Source organism: Notamacropus eugenii, chromosome 3, assembly GCF_028372415.1.
Source record: "Notamacropus eugenii isolate mMacEug1 chromosome 3, mMacEug1.pri_v2, whole genome shotgun sequence".
Lineage (NCBI taxonomy): Eukaryota > Metazoa > Chordata > Mammalia > Diprotodontia > Macropodidae > Notamacropus > Notamacropus eugenii.
In genome coordinates, this window is record NC_092874.1 from 159059824 (window position 1) to 159079798 (window position 19975).

Consider the following 19975-nt stretch of genomic DNA (forward strand, 5'->3'; position numbering starts at 1 on the left):
AAAGAAATAGAGAAGTTAGAAAGAGGGATGAAATATGGGAGGAAAAGAATGCTTTTTGTTTTGTATATGTTGAGTTTCAGGTGCCTAGAGCATAAGGAGTAGGAAATGTTCAATAAGCCATTGATGATATGGACCTGGAACTCAGGAGAGAGACTAGAGTGGATATATTGATCTGTTAGTGATCTATATAGACATTATAGCTGAGCCCATGGAAGCCAGTGAGATCACTCAGAGATTAGGTTTAGAGAAATGAGTGGAGAGTACAGGGAAGAGCCCAGAGCAGGACAAGGGTGTGTAATATTAAGCACCCCAACATAAACAGTGGGGCCTGCTATCACAGGTTCTTAGATCTGCATTCATAAAAGGAAAGGCAACTTTTGAGGGGTTAACAATCATTTTAATCAAGCACATGTATGATTCTTTTAACCAAGTACATATATCATTTGCCTAATTCAGGGAGTCAGCACCCTGAATTTCAAAGAAAATACAGAGAAATCAAAAGATCAACAGGCATGGTTTCCTCTGACTGAATTCAACAAACAATTGGACCCCAACTGTCTGACCACAGTTACCAGAGAGGAAAGCATGACATCTGGGTTCTCAAAGCCAGGGGGATCCTTAGCGACTTCCCAGAGTCCTCTTCTGTCCAAACAAACACTTTCAGTCCGTAAGCCCCAAAGTAATCAATAGACATGGCTTCCTCTGCCTGACCATATTTCAACAGACAGGTACAGCTGTCTGACCATCATTACCAGAGAGGGAAGCACTATATCTGGGTTCTCAAAGCTGGGGGACTGCTTAGCGGCTTCCCAGAGTCCTTGTCTGGCATTCAAACCTTCTTACCAAAACCTAAGCCCCAACATAAAGCCTCAACTCAGAGTATTTATACCTTTTTTAGAATCAGACAGCATCACAACCCTTTGACCCAGTGCCTCAATAGAAAAAACAACAGGTACTTGGGAACCTCCTACAAAACAACTCCCCTAATCAAGCTTCCCACATTGGGCAAGTCCATCAATGGGTGGGAAAGATCTTTAATCACATTAAAATAATTAACAATACAAATATACACACTGTTTCTAGTTTACTCCTTATAAAGACTCTTGGTTGATAAAGGCAAGATTCAATCAGAGGCACTTGATTATACTAAAACAAAAACAGCGAAAGATCCCATTTTGATTGCTATCATGGGTGATGATTCAGTAAAGGGAACTCAAAATAGATAGTCAAAGAGAAAAAAAAAACAAAGCATAGAGGAATTTGAGCTATGGAAATCTGCTGAGGAAAGATTATCCAGGAAGATAACTGGGTAACTGGAAAAGTGTTCAGGAATGGTAAATATTGCTGAGAAGTCAGGAAGATTAAGCAATGAAGAAAGATCACTGTTGAGAGATTATTCATAACTCTGGAAAGAGTAGTTTCTGTTTGGTGATGAGAAATCCAATGGCAAGGAACTGAGAGAAGTGAAGAGAAGTGGAAACCATAATTGTAGACAGTTTTGTTTTGTTTTTTCCTAAGATATTGGCTATAAAAAGGAGGAGAGATATGGGGATATGGAGTAGAGAAGTCTGGTGAAGGGTTATTTTTTTTTAACACAGTTCTTGGTACAAAGTAAGAACCTAAATGCCTTTTGAGTGATTGTTTCATTGGTGGAAGGGGATAGGAAGAGGATCAGGGAGGAAGAAAACTAGGCATGTTTCTAGACTACCTAGAGGATCCAGTAAAAAGAATGCAAATTTCTTTGGCACTCATATTCCTTCACAATCTGACTCCAGTAATCTACTTTTCTAGGTTTATTACATACTAACCTCCTTCCTGAACTCTATGTTACACTGGTCTATTTGCTACTGTTCCATAGCCATGACATGGAAGAGCTCGTACCTATGCTAAGCCTTCAAGTATGTGTGATTCCATGAAACAGAAATGACAAGTCATGGGTAACAATGTGTCCAAAGGCCCAGAAACAGGATGTAGAATGTCATGGCTTGTGTGTGCTCATAAATCCTTCATAGCTCGTGGTGGATGTTTTTCACTGGCACCTTTCTTCTAGATCATTTGCTATTATATAGATGTCAAGCAAACATAGATCCCTTCATCAGTTGTTTCTTGTTCTAAATACATGATGGAACCACCTTCTTTTCTAAGCAAACATCTCTCACATCCATTTCAATACTTCTATGTAACTCCTTGTTAGCTATGTTTGCATGCTACTCATCCCTACCCTGACCTTTATCATCATCCTTTGGGTAATCTACATCTTTAGATCTTTAGAAAAGTGGCATTTTGTGATTGGAATTTGCACCATGTCATCAAAGAAATATATGTGAACATATGGTATTTGTATATATATATATATATATGTATGTATGGTATTTGTGTATATATACATATATGTATATATATGCATGTATATGTATATACACATATATACATATGCATATAAACATATGTATGGATACTGAAAGGAAAATCATATGCTCATATATACATACATACATATGCATATATATTTGTATACAATGTTTTTTTCTCCTAATAATTGATGTAATCATAAAGTGAGAGGTAGAGAAAAGAGATGAGGTATCAAGATGCTCAACTAATTGAGAAATATGTATATTCTCTACCATCCCTTTAAGAATTGGTGGAATTAGAGAACAGTTATTTTTTGACTGGCTAAATTTTAGGCATGCATCTACTGGCCTTTACAAAGGTGAGTCTGCCTTTGTTGGAAAAGGCTTTGTAAAAGAAACAGAGGGGAAAAAGCTAGAGGAAATGGTCATTTGGACATTAGAGCAGTAAAGCTCTATCTCTGGATTTCTGACCTACAGAATCTTCCTAAATATATAAGAATAGACCTTCCTTTCAGTATCTCTCTTTCAACTCGGGCAGATGTGTGTATGTATGTATATATATGTATATATGTCCATATATTCATTTCTATATATTCACGTATGCATTTGTCACATATATATGTACATACATATATGCACATCTATTATTTCATTGATATAAGGAACTCCTAGGTGAGGAAACTCTATGAATGTAGGTTGGCAGCTTTTCCCTTTAGAGAACTACCTAGAGAACTATAAGATAAAGTGCCTTGCCTAGGGTCACATAGCCAGTATGGATCAAAGTTGAGATTTGAAACTAAGCCTTCATAGTTCTGAGCCAGGTCTATATACATTGCACCACAAAGCCCTTGACCATTAAAGAATATGAACATTTAAATGATGCACTTTTATAATGTAGAAATTCAGGGTTCTTAGAAACACTATGACTCAGCAAAAGAAGCACCTTCTAAAAAATAAAATTATTCATGAGTAGAATGAACTTTATGTGAAATAATGAGTTCAATGTCCCTGGAAATGTTGAGCAGAGGATGATATCCATATATATGAGATACTTTAGAGGAGATTGCTGAATTGGGTGGGAGGTTGAAACAAATGACCTCCAAGTTCCTTTCCAAATTCTGTAATTATATTTAAACTACAAATAACCACTACATGAAATATGTTCCAGTTTCCAGTTTGGAACGTTAAGAGCACAATTTTATGTTCTACACCATCTTCCCCCCAGAAAATCTTCAGTCAGAATTCCCTTGTTCCACTAGGCAGTGTGTGGGTTAGGGGGGTAGAAAGGATTGTTCTAGTACTCTTGGGCACAAATGTATTTTGCAAGCAAGAAAAACTTCTTAATTTCCAAAATTTACATTAAAAGAATGCATTCTTCTTCATTTGCATACCTGCTCTCGATTGTTGAAAATGCTATCCATTAAGGCTTGAGGTTTTTTGTTTGTTTGTTTTGTTGATTATCAGCTTAAGAAGGTGATATAGAAAGTGATAATAATGCAGATTAAACTTAAAAGTATGTCCTCTAGCCAGTATTATTCATTTACAGGCCCACGCCTGAACTGGAGTCAGATAAAAGATATGTGGGCCTTCCAAAGAGTTTAGACCTGAACTCTCTCAGGAGACCACAGTTATGTAAGCTCCAAAGTATAATTTGCATATCTATTTGTGCCCTCAAATATGAGATCTTCACTGAGGGTCAGGAAAAAGAGAAAGGTATGATGAGAAAGGTTATTGATGATTCTCTATTGAGAGTACTTGAAAATTCCCAACATATTGAACCTGATTTTCTTGCATTTTTTTAGCAACTGTGGTACCTGCATTGGTATGGAGTCAACATATGGCAGTTTAGAATATCGATTGCACTCTCTCTATATTTGCATAATGCATCCCATATTGCTCAAATTGCCCATGCTTTAAAGTATAGGAGACAAAGAGTCAAGCTTACTTTTAAAATAATAGGAACAATACTTATGTTGTTGAAATGTTATAATACTTAATTTTTCTTTAATATCCTTTGTCTGAAGCCTTCACAGTGATACAAAAAAGGTGTTCATTATGATATCAAAAGTGATCCATTATCAGAAACATTCATTTATCATCATTCTGTTTACATTTTTAATGGTTTATTCTAAGTTAAAAAAAATATGCCAAGACATTTCGAAGAATCATTGTGATATAGGAAAAAGATGAGGATGTTATCTGAATAAAGGCAGGAGACCAAATCTAGTCCTAATTCTACCACTTGCATGTTGTAAAACTTTGGGCAAATTGCTTAATCTCTTAGGGCCTCTGTTTCTTCATCTATAGAATTAGGACTTCTGTTTAGATGTTATCTACAGCTTCTTTTAGGTCAACTTCTCTGAGTTTCTTAATTGACTCTGAGGAACTAATCAGAAGAGCGTGTCTTTTTGAGACAAAGGTATAGAGGAAGAAGAAGGCCCTGAAAGGAATTAGTTTGGTTTAATGGAAAAGGCATTGATAATTCAGGAGGTCAGTGTTTCAATCTTGGCTCTTCCACTAATTTTTGCTTCTGTGGTATTTAGTTAATTCAACCATAAAATAGGATGAGGTAGATGATCTGTGAAGTCCCTTCCAAGCTTAACATTCTAAGTTCAATAAGTCCATGAAAATAACATGTTGTGAATATATAATTTCAAGACCAACGTCAGATCTCCACTTTTTACAAATACGCAAGTCCACATACCTTTCTTTTCTGTACTGCTACCACAACGGTTCTGTTCTGGGACCCTTATCTTCTCAGTAGGATTTACATCACTTCAGGGCAGGGAACATTTCTTACACAGTGCCCAACAGAGTGTACATTATGGAGGACTTAATGCTGAAATGATTCTTGGGAAGGTGAGTATTGAGCCACACTTGGAAAAAAAATGAGGAGGGAGAATTTTACCACATGTCATGGTCTGTATTAAGACAAAGAAAAACTTTTACATAAAAGGGTAAAGCATAACATAAGAGTAAAAAGTGCTCAGGGTTGGGAACAATTAGGAAACAAACTTAGAGTGATGTGTGTGTGTGTGTGTGTGTGTGTGTGTGTGTGTGTTTACTTTGGCAGAAAGAATGGTTAGAATTACAAGATTTTGGAAGAAGGATTTCATTTTATATTTTGAAACATTCCCTTTCTTTGTCTTTAAAGAAGGAATTTCTGTAGTTATGTTTTGAAGACAGTCACCTTTATTATACATGTTTATATATTTTAGTATAAATGAAATCCAATTGTTTAAAATAGCATTTATAATCCCTTAATTATAACAGGTATCACAGTAGACATGCTAATGTTTCAATAGGACTTTATAGTATCCATTTATATGTCCACTAGTACCTAAGTAATGTTACCTCATAATAAATTTTTATTAAAGTTGATAATGACTTCAATAAACTACGAGAGGAAAATAACAAAAAAAGAAGGAAAAGAAGAAAATATAAAGTTGACAGGTTGAGAAAGTCATGTTTTTTAGTTATTATTGTTGAGTAGTTTAAGTCCTGTCTAACTTTTTGGTGAGCTCTTTTTGGGGTTTTCTTGGCAAAAATACTGGAGTACTTTGCCATTTCCTTCTCCAGCTCATTTAGATGAGGAACTGAGGCAAATAAGGTTAAGTGACTTGCCCAGAGTCACACAGCTAGTAAGTATCTGAGAACAGATTTGAACACAGGAAGATGAGCCTTGTTGATTCCAAACCCAGTGCTTTATCCACTGTGCCACCTAGCTACCCTGTTTAGTTATTACTGCATATAATTCAGGGGGGAAAATTAAAATAATCCTCTAACTACAATATCTAATTTGCACTTTAATGATTTCACTGAACTTTGTCAAACACAAATATACATACAGAATTAAGTCATCATGAAATATAAATAGTTTTGGTTCTACCTTATTTTGAGGACTAAACTGAAAAAAAAAAAATACTAGCTTAGGACAGGAACCAGAGCCACAGATATTTTCATGCTAAGGACAACCTTCACAAATGCACCCAGGGGAGGCAGCCTTAAATAAGTCATCAAACAACTTTTCAAAATAAATTCAGTTGTGCAGTAGAAAAATCATAGTAAACAAGGCTATAGATGGGGAGCCATCAGCAAATACTATAGGACAACTCAAGACCATTGCTGGGCAGTCTATAAAAAGAAGAGAGGAATTTCACCTTATTTGTAGCCACCAGTGGAAGGCCACCTTCTGGTAACTTCTTATTTAATTATTTTTGTCAATTATATGGAAAGTGATTTCTTCACTGATGGACTTTAGTGCTTTGAGTGCCCTCTTACCTTTATCACTCTTTTAGGTTTACTCTAGTTAGGGCTTTAACAAGGTCCATGTCTTAAACTACTTCTTTACTTTTGAGGGAGTATGTTTAAGATAGCACTTAGAATTGTGTTGGCATTGTAAATACATATTATTTTGTTAACTTGGAATTCTTGCACTTTTCCGGAGACTGACGATGGAAAGGCTACTGGATTTTGAGTCAAAGTACCTGAGTTCAAATCCCAGCTCTGAATATTATTACAGATGTGACTTAACCTTTCTGGGTTTCTGTAAAATGAAGGTATTTGGCTAGGTAATGTCTAATAATAGTAGAATTTGAGGAAAATTGCCCTGAGAAGTGGTTATTGAATTGTAGCTGATGGAGAGAGGCTAGACAGAGCAAACAGGTGAGAGTACTAATAGATCAAACATGAACCTGTGAAAGCTTAGAGTGGGACAATGCAATAAAAAATGTCAGAGACACTATATTGGATATGTCAGGCAGAACTAGATCATTTACTAGATGTGAGATTCCTAGAGTTTCTCTGAGCCTGAAATAGTTGGAGAATGGGGTTTCAGTGTTCAGTTGTGACTATCACAGAGGAACATTACAAAGGAATTTTTCTTTGGAAAGGAAGATGTTTATTTATAGAGGAAGCTTTGCATTTAAGAAAAAAAGAAACCTGTTAAGCTTTGGTCCAAGTGAGGTTCAATTTCAGAAGATAATAAGTCAAAAATATTCGTTTCATTTTTAAATATATACATATATATTAATATTCAATTTAGAAAAATTTAAGTTCAAAATTCTAATTATTTTGCTTGTCCCTCCCTTGTCCCTTGAGATGACAAGGAATATGATATTAATTATATATGTGAAGTTATGCAAAACATATATTCCATATTTGCTATATTATAAAACATAAACCCAAACCAAATAAGAAAAATAATGTATAAAATATATGCTTCAATCTGCATTCAGAGTTCATCAGTTCTGTCTCTGGATATGGATAGCATTTTTCATTATGAGCCATTTGGAATGGTCTTAGACCAGTGTCTTATTCAGAGTAGCTAAACCTTTCATAGTTCATCATCATTGCATTATTGCTTGTATGGGTGGAGCCAAGATGGTGGAGCAAAGGCAAGGAGTTGCCTGAACTCTCCCAAATTCCCCTCCAAAGAACTTTAAATAATGCCTCAAGACAAATCCTGGAGCAGAAGAACCCACAAAGATTGGGAGAAACAGTTTTCTAGCCCAAAACAACTTACAAGGTCAACAGAAAAGATCTGTTGCAATAGGAAGAGAGTGGCATAAAGTCCAGCAAAGGCTGTGCCAATGCAGGCTGCACCTCAGCAAACCAGCAGAAGGCCTTGGGGGTGACTGGATTAGCTGTGTCAGCAGCAGATTGTGGAGCTCTTAGGCTACAGACACTAAAAGGGTCAGACAGCTGGTCAGAAGGACATTACAGGAATCCCTTTGCTGCTACTTGGTATAGGATTCTGTGGCATTGCCCATACAACAATCCATGTCACAGTCCCAGGACAAGGAGGAGCACTAGCACACAAGAGCTGGGGGCTGCAGGAGAGGTGGAATTCTGAACACAGGTCTAAGATGAAAAGAAGTCCTTGTGGTCATTCACAGATCAGAGCAAAGACCAAGGGAGTAGTTAACATCTCTACTTAGATCATACCATCTTAGAACTAAAAACTTATAGATCTTCCAGAACTATGTATCAAAACAGGTACACAAAAAATCTGAAGTTTGGGACAGTGTCTCCTCAACCCTGAGAGCAGAGCCCAACATTAACATCAAGTTAAAAAGTCAAGAAACAGACTGGAAAATGGCAAACAACAATAACAAAAGATCCTGACCATTGTGATGGGGAAGATCAAAACACAAACTCAGAAGAAGAAAAAAGTCAAAACTGCTACATCCAAAGCCTCAAAGAAAAAAATGTAAATTGGTCTTAGGCTCAAAAAGAACACATGGAAGAACTCCAACTGGATTAAACATAAAAACAAATAAGAAAGCTAGAGTAAAAATGGAGGAAAGAAATGAGAGGGATGCAAGAAAATCATGAAAAAAAGGTCAGCAACTTGGTAAAGGAAGCACATAAAAATATGAGTAAAATAACACCTTATAAATAAACTAGGCAAAATGGTAAAAGAAGCACAAAAATCAAATGAACAGAAAAATGCTTTGAAAACAAAATTAGCCAATAGAAAAAAAATTCACTGAATAAAAGAACCCTTATAAAGTAGAATTGGACAAATGGAAAAGGAGGAATAACAGTTTGCTGAAGAAAATTATTCCTTAAAAAATTAGAATTGGGCAAGGGGAAGCTAATGATTCTATGAGAAATCAAAAAAAGAAAAATAAAACAAAATCAAAAGAATGAAAAAACAGAAGAAAATGTGAAGTATATCATTTGATAAACAATTGATCCAGAAAATAAATCAAGGAAACATCATTTAAGAATTATTGAACTACCTGAAAGTCATGATAAAAAAAAAAAAGCCTAGATATCATCTTTCTTAAATTATCAAGGAAAACTGCTGATAATCTAGAAGTAGAGGATAAAATAAAAATTGAAAGAATCCATTGATCACCTCCAAAATGAAAACTCTCAGGAATATTCCAGAACTCCCTGATCAAGGAGAAAATATTGTAAAGTAGCCAGGAATAAACAATTCAAATACCACAGAGTCACAGTCAAGATAACAGCAGCTTCCATAGGGAGGAGAGAGAGAGAGAGAGAGGGAGAGAGCGCAGGATAAATGGGGAAAATAGAATGGAAGGAAAAACATAACTGTGCAAATAATTTCAACAGGTTTCTTGATAAAGGCATCATTTCTTAAATACATACAGAACTGAGTCAAATTTATAAAAAAAAATAAGAACCATTTCTCAAATGTTAAATGCTCAGAGGATATGAATAAGCAGTTTTCAGGTGAAGTAATCAAAGGTATCTATACTCATATTTTAAAAAATGCTTTAAATCACTATTTATTAGGGAAATGAACATTAAAAGAACTCTGAGCTACCACCACACACTTATCAGATTGGCTAATATGACAGAAAAGGAACATGCCAAATGTTGGAAATGATGTGGGAAACTTGAGACGTAGTGCACTATTGGTGGAGTTGTGAACTGATTCAATCAGTCTGTTGAGTAATTTGGAACTCTTCCTAAAGGGCTATAAAACTATGTACATACACACTGACCCAGAAATAACAATACCAGGCCTGCATTCCAAAGAGATTTTTTAAAAACTCAAAAAAAATAGTAAATGAACTTATACATACAATAATATTTATAGCAGCTCTTTCACTTGTGGCAAAGACATGAAAATTGAAGGGATGCCTATCAATCGAGGAATGGCTGAACAAACTGTGATATATGATTGTGATGGAATGCTCTTTTGCTATATGAAATAGCGAGTAGGATGCTCTCAAAAAAAAAAACTGGGAAAATTTATATGAACTGATGAAAAGTGAAACAAGCAGAACAAGGAGACAGTTCTACATAGTAACAACAATATTGTACAGTGATCAGCTGGGAATGAATTAGCTATTCTCAGCAATTCGATGATCTAAGATAATGCCAAAGGACTTATGATAATATGTATATGTATATGTACATATATATATATATATACATATATATATATATATATATATATATAGAGAGAGAGAGAGAGAGAGAGAGAGAGAGAGAGAGAGAGAGAGAGAGAGAGAGAGAGAGCCCATCTCCAGAGAAGGAACTGATGAAGTCTGAATGTAGATCAAAGCATACTTTTTATAAGGATTAATTCTTTTTCTTTTTTTGGTCTGTTTTCTTTCAAACATAGAAATATGTTTTGCATGACTGTATACATATAACCTATATCAATTGCTTGCTTTTCTCAGTGAGGAAGTGGGGAGAGTGAGAGGAAGACAATTTGGAGTTAATATTTTGAAATGAATGTTAAACATTCTTTATAAATCTAATTGGGAAAAATAAAATATTAGTTAAAAAGTAAAAAAAAAATATCATTCTGGTCAGTTCACTTCATTTTGTATTAGTTCATGTAATTCTTCTAAGGTTTTTCCAGTCATTCTGCTCATCATTTCTTAAAGTACAATAATATTCCATCACAATCACATGCCACAACATGTTCATTCATTCCCTAATTGTCATTCTTTCATTTTCCAAATCTTTGCCATTACTAAAAGAGCTGCTATAAATATTTTTGTATATATATATATACATATTTTCACTCTTTCTTATTTCCTTAGGATACAGATCTAGTAATTTCTGGGTCAAACTATATGCATAGTTTTATAGTCCTTTGAGCATAGTTCTAAATTGGTCTCCAGAATGATTGGACCAGTTCACATCTCCACCAACAGTGCATTACTGTCCCTATTTTTCCACATCCTCTTCAACATTCGTCATTTTCCTGTTCTGTTATGTTAATCTCATAGGTATGGGTGGTACCTCAGTGTTGTTTTAATTTGCATTTCTCTAATCAATTCATTTAGAGCATTTTTTCATATAAATGCTTGTAGTTTATATTTCTCCTTCTGAAAACTTGCTGTCCATATCCATTGACCATTTATCATTTGGAGAATGGGTTATAGTTTTATAAATTTGGCCCAGTTTGTTTGGTCATAATTTCCTCCCTTATCCATAGCTCTTTCAGGTAATTTCTCTTTCAGGAGTTGACTGGTGGATTCTTTCTGCTTCTATTTCACTCTTCAGTTCTAGATATCAAGGCAGTTTTCCTTTAAAATTCCTTTCTTTGCTCATGGCTTTTAGACAGCCAATAATCATAAATTATCTTTTTTTGATTTATTTTTCAGGTCATTTTTTTTTTTTTACTAATTCACATTTTCTTCCATTTTTTTCATGTTTTTGACTTTGTTTTATTATTTCTTGATGTCTTATGGAGTCATTAATGTTCACGGCCCAATTATAATTCTTAAGGAATTATTTTCTTAGGTGAACTTTTGTAACTCATTTTCTATTTGGCTAATTCTGTTTTTAAGGATTTATTTTCATCAGAAGTTTGTTTTTTTCTGAAGTATTTTTTGTGCCTCTTTTACCAAGTTTTTAATTATGTTTTCATATTTTTTTCCTTGCTCTCATTTGTTTTTATAATTTTCACTCTACCATCCTGATACTGAAAATCATTTTTTTACCTCTTCCAGGAGTCATATTTTTCTCTGAGGCTCTGCTTATAGCTCTTTTGTTTTCTTCTGAATTTGTGTCTTAATCTTCCTTGACACCATAGCAGATTTTTATCTTTGGGGGATTTATTTTTGCCCATTTTTCAAGCTTATTTCTTGACTTTGAATTTTTTGTTAAAATTTGGCTCTGTTCTGGAGGTGGAGTTGGAAGAACTCTGTCCCAGGCTTTTTTGCACTGCTGTTTTCAGACCTAATTCTGGACTCTGCAAATTTTTAGTGCTTCCAGAGTGGTGTGATACAGGAAATGGTGTGGTCACTGCTTCTATGTAAGTACTCTGGTACTTACTCAGAAGGGGCCTCTGATCCCTTGTGCCTCAGGGCCCCTGCTCTCTTGGGACCAAAAGCACTCCCCTCTGCCCTGGAACTGTAACCCAGAAGTAAAAATAGTCAATGGAATTACCCAGCTGTGCCCTGTTCTAAAGCCAGTGCCAGTTCAGGGTAACCTATGATCTCTTTTTGCAGTTTTCCAATCCCATTGCCATCCTTCACTTGAGAGCTCCTGAAGCTGCTGCTGCTGCTTCTCTTACTACCAATCCCCTAGGCTTATGGCTGGTGTTGCTGCCAAGCCCCCACCATAGAATCACAGATCTGTCTTTCCAACCTCCCAAGTTGTCTTGGTCTGTAAAAATGTCTCACCGTGCGCTTTTGTTGTCTATACCTCTCCAGAATTCAACTGGAGACATTATTCTAAAGCTTTCTGAAGGTAGATATTGACAGACTTCACCTGCTCCCTCTACTCTGTCCTCTTGGCTCTGTTCCTTCAATTTTAAATGCATTTTAATTATGCAAATATTTATGAAGTATCTACTGTGTGCAAAGTGCTTTTTTCAATATTAGGAACACAAAAAATAAAATAAAACAGACTATGCCTTCCAGGAACATACATTCTCATTATATACATAAGTTAGTAAATATAAGGTAACTTGAAAAATAGGAAGTACTAGCTGGGGGCATCAGGGAAGTCTTCATGTGGAAGGTGTCACATCAATTGATTCTAGACAACAAGAATTTTGACAGAGATGATGCTGGAGTGCTTTCCAGGTATGATGAATGGCTTGTGGAAATACAAGGGATGGGATGTGAAGTCTAGGGAACAACTATTAGTCCAGGATGATTTGAAGTATAAAATTCGTGAAAGAGAGTATTATGAAATGAGGCTGAAAGGGTAAATGGGAAACAAATTGTGGAAAGCCTAAATGTCAGGCTAAGTAATAGGCATCCTTATATAAATAATTGGGAGCCATTTAAGGGACATGTTTCAGCCTGTATCTAAGGAAGATTATTTTGACCACCATGTGGAAAACAGATTGGAAATTAGAGAAAGAATACCAAATAGGAGTCTATTACAGTATTCTAAGTGAGAGGTGGTGAGGACTTGACCTGGGATTGTGTCTGTCTGAGAGAAGAGAAGGAAACATATTCAAAGAATGTCATAAAGGTACATTTGAAAAGATGTGGTTTAGGATTTGGTGAATGAGGGACAGAAAAGTGTAGAATGACTCTGAGGTTATGAATTTGAACTGAGAAGATAATGGTACCTTTATAGAAATAAGGAATTGGTCCAAAAAATGGAGTGGGAGTGGATGTAGGGGTAAGGAGTTACATTTGAGATATGAGGAGCTTGTGTTTGAGGTTTCTATGGAACATTTAGGTCATTCTGTGGGTCAGGAGCAGAAAGAAAGAATATTTACATGTGGAAATTATCTGCATAGAGATAATACTTGAATATAGAAGTGAACAAAGGCAACACACTTAAAGAGAGAAGAGGGCTCAGGACAGAACCGTGACAATATCTGGGCTAGAATGTTTTATTTCTGGAATTTCAATCAACACCAACCTGGTCACCAAATTTGCTTGTGGAGTAAAATATCAATAAATGGTTGTTAACTACGTGTTATTAAATTTTTCAAAATTCATGTCAAATGAATGTGAAGTCTAAACTCTCTTCTCTATCACCACAAATTACAACATCCTCCCAATGTATTCTCTTTTAGTAAAGAAAGAAAAGAATCCTACTAACCAATTTATTGGGCAACAATATTGTGCAATTCCTCAATGCACAGCAGATGGCACATTTGCACATAAATCATGAGTGTCCTTGTGTTGACGCATGATGTTTTAGCAAGAGCTGGTGTGATACTTCTTTTTTTTTTCCTTTCAGAGTTATGACATCAATTCTCCAGGAAAGAAAGCCAGCTGGGAAAATGTTCAACCAGTGTAATCTAAACTATATTAGGTTCCATAAACTAAACTCCCTCATCTTTAGTAACCAAAAGCACAGTTTTGCTTTTAAAAATTCTTTTGAATACCCACACTCAACCATATAAGTTTACTAACACTTTAAATTCCACATTTCCTATCTTATCCAGCTGCATAGTCTATGTGTGCCCAATAAAGTATTCCAAAATAACTATCTCCACTAATTGAGACTTAAGCAACAAAATGAAAGAAAGCTCTAAAATAGTCAATGTTCAGTAAGAGATGCTCACATGTAACAAAATTGTAAATTGTAGCATAGTCTATACTGAGCAGCCTTTCACATTGTCAGTAAAATATAAAATTATATTGGAATTTAATTAGTATTCATCACTAAAATTTCTATAATATATATTTTAAAAATAAAAATACATGAAAATTGCATTTTAATACTAACAGGAGTTTATGAGACATTTTTAAATGATTCTAACACATTAATATACAGTTTTGACCAAAAGTGTCATACTGACATAAAGCATTCTGGATTTTTCCAAATTTCAAAAGATCAGGACTTTAGTATTATACTCTTCAATTCTCCGGGTCCAGTTATTTAAAATAATACAATCAGTGTTCAAGAGTGGAAAGAACATTAGACTTAAAGTAAGAAGAGTGCTGGGGTTTTACACCTCTAATACTTATCGGTTCTATGACCATCTAACCTCTGAGTCCCAGCTTCTTCATCTGTAAAAGGAGAAGGAGGTTATCTGTTCCTACTTCACAGGGTAAATGTAAATGTAAAGTTTGAAAACTTTAAATTCCTAAAGTAAATGCCAGGTGTTATCATTAATAACTAACAGGAAAATAAAATCATAAGTACAAAGTCAGGGTCAATCCATATTTATTCAATCAAGTCATTCCACTGTAATTAAAGATAAAATCTTCAAGTAATCAGTCAACTGTCAACTTTAGATAAAGTATCAAAAGTTTTTCAAACTGGAATGATGTATAATATTTGAATAAGCCAAGTAACCTTGGCCATAACCAAGCAATCATCTATACATTATCAAACTGGTTAAAACTGGATTCAATAAAGAAGATGGAGTACAACATGCCAATAAACTCTCTGAAAAGGAACTAATTAGTGGAGTCGGGAATGGTGAAAAGAGGAGAGGTCTCATCTCTAGTTTCTTTTCTTACCCCTTTACTTTTCTCAGAGGAGGACCTTATGAGCATCAAAAGATCCAAAGGATTTTGGACTTCTCATCTTCCCATCAGCATCCTAGCATCACCTCCCCTCCCCCAGGACAACAACCTGGCAGTGGTGTCAGCATTAGGAGCCAAGGACAGATTGGATACAGATCCCCCATGCTCAAGAGTAACTTCTTGAAAACCTCACAAATGAAAGTAAAAGACTCCCAGGAACCAGAAACTGTGAGTTATCTCTGTCACTTGTGCTCTCTTAACATATACAGATTTAGAACAAACATTTTTAACCTTATGTTCATATAATTTTTACTTGTTTTGGCTTTTGGAAGCCCATAGGATTCTGTGAGTAAGGAAATAGGACCTTTCCATTATAAATAGTAAACATTTTCAGAAGCTGGCTCCCCAAGGCTCCACATCAATATTCAGTAGGCAGAACAATGTATGTTCTCCGATGACTAGGACCCTCATTGGTCAGTCCCCATTACATTCCAACCAATACAAGAGTGACCAAATGAATCCCTTACATGAAAGAAAAGAGAATGGGTCAAGCTCTCAGAAAGGTGAGATTCACACTGAATTATATATTCTAGGGAGTTTGGCAGATGTGAAATAGCAATCTCTTTGAGGTATATTAAGCAAGGATGGGTATGGAAGAGTAACAAAATAGATCTGAGAAGGAAATTTTATACTAAGGAGATGAAAAAATGAAGTAGCATAGATTTTTCTAAAACTATGTACGTGTGTATTATATATGTATATTATATATACATACATATATATTATACATACATATATGTGTGTGTATGTATATGTAAATATACACACACATACATATAACTCACTGGACAAACCTAAACGGCAAAACCATACACAGTACAGGGTTCCTAGAAGTATTCAGGACTCATCTGATATGCATTGTTGAAATCATCACGTACTACAGTTTGAACTAGAGATTTGGACCTGAGGTTGGAAAGGAATGAAACTTCAGAAAACCAGAAAGAGAATTTTGGGAAATTTATATACATATATTTCTATTCATGGCAAAAGTGAGGAGCGATGGACAGCAATGCTGGGAAAAGTTAAGTAAGATTTCTAGCACACCAGGTAGATGCCCTGCAACAAACTTTTGGGACGATATATTTCTTTAGCCAGAGGGATAGATGAGTTTCAATCTATATCACTGGAGGACAGTCCCAAAAACAATGCAGTAACCATCCATTTCAGTAAATTTCTTTTGGATTTTGAGGTGAATTAGTTAGTTGTAAAATGACAAATGTAAGATTATAAACTCCTTTTTACTAATAAATACTACTAAGTTCAGATATATTAGTATATAAAATTAAACAAAATTGTTATGTGCCACCTCTGATCAAAATTTAAATTTGAAATGACAAACTATTTTTTTTCAGGATATAATCTAAAATTGAAATAGTTTCTTGTCATTGAAATAGCTGGGAACTTATAGTTTAGGCAATTAGTTCTTCAAATGAATTAAACTGTGGGTTTTTTTTAATGTCCAAACTGTAGAAAAATGACTTTCACTTAGATCATATTTTATTTTATTTTTTCATTTTACCTTTTAAGAAATTTATAAAGTAAAATTACCTATGTATTTTATATGGGAATGTGGTTGACAATTTATTACAAGAACCTTGGCAACAATTTTTAAATCTCAACCAAAACACAAAAATCATGAGAAATAAGGAGCATATGTATCATTTACATATTTGTTGTTGCGTGTTTGTCCTTCATTATCGAAGGTGATATCAGGATGATGATGACTTGCGGCTCACTTTGATTTGAGTGAGGGAGGCCTGTGCAAGGTCACCAGCCTCACTTTCTTCTCTTGAGCCATCTGGATCCAGTGGCCTGATATTCATCAGGAGGTCTGGAGATGGCCCAGGATGCACCGTGAGACCCTGGCCCTTTCAAGCTAAGGTCTTTCCACATTCTCACTTTGAGTGAGATACACCCATTCAAAAACTGAAACCTAGAATGTTAATGACTTGCCCAAGGGCAAGAGATTGTGCTAATGAGAATAAGATAGTAAGATTTCTGTATTGAAGGTCTAGGTAAAGATCATATTACTTTCTAATTCCAAAGTATGCAAAGTATACTGCTTATTAATGTCTGTATCCCAGGTGAAAATTTAGCCTCAAGAGATTTCTTTCTAGAATTAAAACCAAAATATCTAAATACTGTGATTGATTGAAATAAAAGACATAAAAGATTTAGGTAAAATATTTTATTATTAATTATAATAATATAATAAACGAGGTTACAAAAATAACTTTTATTAACTAATAATGTTGCCATTAATTACAGAAAATTTATAATACAAGTCATAACCACAGTGTTCCCTTGTTTGGGTAAGCTTCCAGCTACACCCATTCAATAGGCAGCATTATTATTTTCCTATTTACATGCAAGACAAATGGTCATAACATCCACAGTATTCCACTTATGGGTTCTCAAAGACAAACACTTTCTGTGCAAATGGAAATAAGCCTATTTAAAAGGCACACTGTCAAGACTTATAGTAGCCAAAAGGTTTCTCATGGCTTACATTTCCTTTATGAAATTCTAAGGGTTATACATTTTTAAAGATTGAAAATTAACTTTGGTTTTGGACTCTCTCATGAAAAAATACATAGAAAGGCACAAGAGTTGTTTGTTTTGGATGAAACTTCCCTTTTCTCAAATAAGTTTGTTTACAAAATATACTGAACGATTTATTTTCAAAATGGCTACCTTAAAAAACTACAGAGTCCTACTGAGGGGTTTTGGTTGCATACTGTCATTAGGCTGTATATTAATATCATGTCCTATACTCTCTTTGCCATATCATTTCTTCATCATGAATGTAATGATCCTTCTCTAAAAGTAAATTGCACAGAAATATCGGGAAAAAACTGGATGCAACCCTAATTTTGAACATAGAGTGTTTTCATTTCTTGACAGTGTTCCTTTTAAAGAAAAAGCTGTGGCTACAACATTCACTTTGTACAGTACCATTGGTACCAACAAGAAATATTCACAGGAATAAGTGAAATACAACTTTGCTATCACATCAGTATTCTTCTCTTTTCTTGCCCCCCAGTGTCTCATGTTCCTCCTTCTATCTCAAAATCACGTGGACACTTGGATAGCAAGCCCTAGCCTGTTATAGAGATCTGACTCCATATAAACCATTTTACTGAGGCACTGCCACAGAAATAGGTTAAAAAAAAATCCCTACACATCATATAATAACACTTCCCCCCAATAAAAGTATATAAAAAGGTTGTATGCCTTCTGCCCAGCAGAAGAATAATAACATACTTTAGGTTTTTTATCATCATTCTTAGTAGAACAGAATAACTACAAGCGTATCAGTTAAGAAATACCCATTTTTACAAACAAATCAATTGTAATTCTTTCAATCTATGAAACCTTTCTTGATAGCTCAAAATAATGTTTCATCCTAATTACCTGGATATTTCCTTTTTTCTCAAAAAGATCTTAGAGTTGCAAGGAAGATAGATAAATTTCATTAGTGTTATACTTTATTCAAGAAAAAAGAGCATTAATCAAAAATAGATTTTTATGTATTTTACCAAAAACTATCAATGTGATTACACATGATCATAATAAAACAAATGGAATTTTTCTAAGAATTAGACCAAGGTATCAAATAATTCCAATTTTGTGAGGGTTCAGTTTTTGAGAATAAAGAATACATATTTTTAAAGGGACAGAGCTGTGTCTTATGTTTTAGATACATCTGGCTTTACCTATCTATACATTTTCCCATTTATGGGAATTGCATGACTGATAGTGAAATGATTTTTTTTCCAAAAATATAGGGAAAAGATTTTTTTTTAAGTATCTAGACATGGTATAAAACTTTTTTAAAAATAAGTCTTTTGTATGTGAACTAGAATGACACTGAGGCCATGACTATCTTAAGGAACTGCATTTACTCATATATGTCTTCTTTCCAACACACTCTATTTTGCCGGCTAAAATGGTGATCAATAAAAGTGAATGAAGCCAAACTAAGATATTTGAGATGTATTCATCTTGCTTTACAGATGACTCACTGAAAGTACTAAATCTGCTAGTTCTTATCTCAGAGGATCTCAACTAACACATTTCTCTAATTCTAGCATCCTTCACTGAATAGGTTATCTCACAACCAGGTTTCTTTCTTTCTTACTGGGTGCCATCCCAAAAAGTTCAACATATTTTCAAAGAGGTTTATGTTAAAAATTAAACAGTGCAAAAGCTGTCTGGGACCCAGTTGTGGTTCTAAGTTTTAAAAGAGATAGAGACAGAGACATACATAGAAAGAGACACATACATAGAAAGTAACACACACACACACACAAAGACAGAGAAAGAGGGAGACAGAAAAACAGAGCCAAAGAAACAAAGGAAAAGATACTGATATAGACAGACACAAGCACAGAGAAAGACAGAGAGACAAAGAGAGTGAGCATTAGAATTTCAAAGGGACTATATCCTACCAGAACCAAATGAGAAAATAACTGTAGCTCCCAATGATCTCAAAATCTGGAGGATTATTTGGATTGTTGTGAGAAACTTGCCACTTTACTTATCATCATAATAGATTGCAATTAATAAGCTAGAACTCAGATGCTGTGTTCCAAACAAAATCTATAGATGAATAGCCAGATTAAAAGACATTGTTGGTCTTTATTAAAAAGTAAGTAAAAATTTTTTATCAAAAAC